General features: G+C 39.1%; 1 long non-coding RNA gene across 1 annotated transcript; it reads right to left on the bottom strand.

The window, feature by feature from the left end:
- Positions 1 to 317: 317 nt before the first annotated feature.
- LOC140593511 (uncharacterized) lies at positions 318 to 1,355 on the bottom strand. The gene is made up of 3 exons (XR_011993911.1): positions 1,207 to 1,355; positions 904 to 1,015; positions 318 to 726 (listed from the first exon to the last, which is right to left on the bottom strand). It is a non-coding gene; the product is annotated as an uncharacterized lncRNA (long non-coding RNA).
- Positions 1,356 to 2,224: the final 869 nt, after the last annotated feature.

The following is a 2,224-nucleotide window of genomic DNA, read 5'->3' as shown; positions in this document are numbered from 1 at the left end:
GGACGCTCTGACTGAGGTTAGCATGGACGCTCTGACTGGGGTTAGCATGGACCCTCTGACTGAGGTTAGCATGGAGCTCTGAATGGGGTTAGAATGGACCCTCTGAATGGGGTTAGAATGGACCCTCTGAATGGGGTTAGCATGGACCCTCTGAATGGGGTTAGCATGGACACTGGTTTATGTGTCTGTTTTCCATGCATACATTTACATTATTCATTCTTACATTGTATATTTCTCTTACTGCATTTTCCATATGCTCCCCAACCAAGAATGTTATTTTTTGCAAATTAAACGATTTAAATGAAAAACCTGAACCATAACCTTTCAATAGTCTTTATTTAGTAACATGCTTGCAATACAGTATATGTGCAACTCAAATTTAACTACTGGCTAAATAAAACTTTAGATATTAAACAATAATATGCAGTTAAAATGTATACTATTTGGAAGATAGGAAATAAAGTTACAGGAGAATTAGACTACTGTTTTAAAAAATGACAAATTAAAGATACTGACATATATTATGCAGCAAAAGATGACAGGAAAAAATATTATAGGAGAATAAAAAAGTGGCTGAAATGTAATTTCATAAAATTGTTCTTCATATTTTGCCATGCAGGAAGGAGGCATTACTGAAAGAAGTTCTGATCCAGCCTTTTCTTCACCTCCTGAACCCAGTGAGCTTTGGGATCGACACACACTTCTTTGCCCTTTTTGGTGTAAAGTCTGAAAATGAAAAATAAAATGACATGAGTCTGTTTGTCACTTGTTAAAATCCTTCTCCATATACATCTGATCCCGAAATGCAAGTCAGTTCTGTTATAGACATTTTGCACACAACAAACATTAAATTCCAAAGCAGTAATAGTTCAAAACAATACATGAATAGAGTAAATATTTTACATAATTCCAGGTTTACTGCAGTCCTCTCTGGTCTCTTCATATCCAGCTATCAGGTCCATCCTCAGTCTTTCAGGAAAGTATATAAAACAGCACACACCTAGTCCACTGCCAGCTGGAGAGATATGAAGAACAGAAAATGTATAACAGGCTACATACAAAATATATACAGCCGCTCTGAATATATACATAAAAAATAATGCACACCAAAAAAACTCACAATTTGGTCTGTAACCTGGTTCTTATATAAAAGAAATTTAATGAATCTTAAGTCCTGATAAAAGCTGTGAGATGCTGCAGACTTACTGTGAGCCAGAGTGGAGGACAGCAGCACTGTCATCAGGAGGAAGAAGGCAGAGATCTGATGGGGCTTCATGATTCCACTGGACGTTTGTCAAGATCAGCGTCGCTTCTGCAGCCAAACTGAGGCCAGCAGAGTTGAACCACGACCTTTTATAGGGGTTGTGTGACTGCAGGTGACTAGAAGGGGTGGATGGAAGATTAAAGAAGAAACATTTAGCATTTAAAGCACCAAAAATAGACTGAAAGCGCTTTACAGCATCCCCACCCAAAGCCCCCAGTGAGTAAGCCATAGGCGACAGTGAAGGAAAAACTCCCTAGAAGGAAGAAACCTTGGGAGGGACCAGACTCAAAGGGGGAGCCCATCCTCCAGGGGCCGGCAGGGAGAGTCAAATACAGTTACTGTAAGTTAGAGTTTAGATTCTCTGCCCGAGGCTGAGCCCAGACTTGACCCGACCCGACCCGTGGGCCGGGTCGGGCCGATATTTCCTGCCACTATCTTCGGGCCGGGCCGGGCCGGGCTGGGCGGGGCCATGATCAAGCATTTGTGTGTGTTTTTTTTTTTTTTAAATCATTACTTAATTAGCCTAATTGGGTGGAGAGCTATGCCATAATTATAAATGTAGCTCCCTCCCGTAAGACACGAGCACAAGAGTCCTTTGCATTTAACTGAGCCGACGGTTTATTCGAAAGACAGTGGCTTCGTTATTATCACCATCATGGCAGACGTGAGAACTAAATACAGATACGGAAACACAAAATCAAGCATATCAAAAATATCAAAATAGGCCTATTTGTTGTGTTTTCAAATTATTCGATTTATATTGATTTTGCTATATGCCTATAGACTAGGTCAAGTTCTTTCTTGTTCGTTTTGCATGTTTTAGATCATTGCTAAAAATCTAGTTTTTAGGGTCATGAAGCTGTTTTGCACTACGTTTTATAATAGGCTTTAAAATATTTATTTTGTTTAAAAATATTCTAAAACTTATCATATTTATTAAATATGCCATCCAAAGTTAAT

This window comes from Paramormyrops kingsleyae, chromosome 12 (genome assembly GCF_048594095.1).
Source record: "Paramormyrops kingsleyae isolate MSU_618 chromosome 12, PKINGS_0.4, whole genome shotgun sequence".
NCBI lineage: Eukaryota > Metazoa > Chordata > Actinopteri > Osteoglossiformes > Mormyridae > Paramormyrops > Paramormyrops kingsleyae.
Note: the sequence above shows the minus strand (reverse complement) of the source record. Positions and strands in the feature narration are given on the sequence as shown.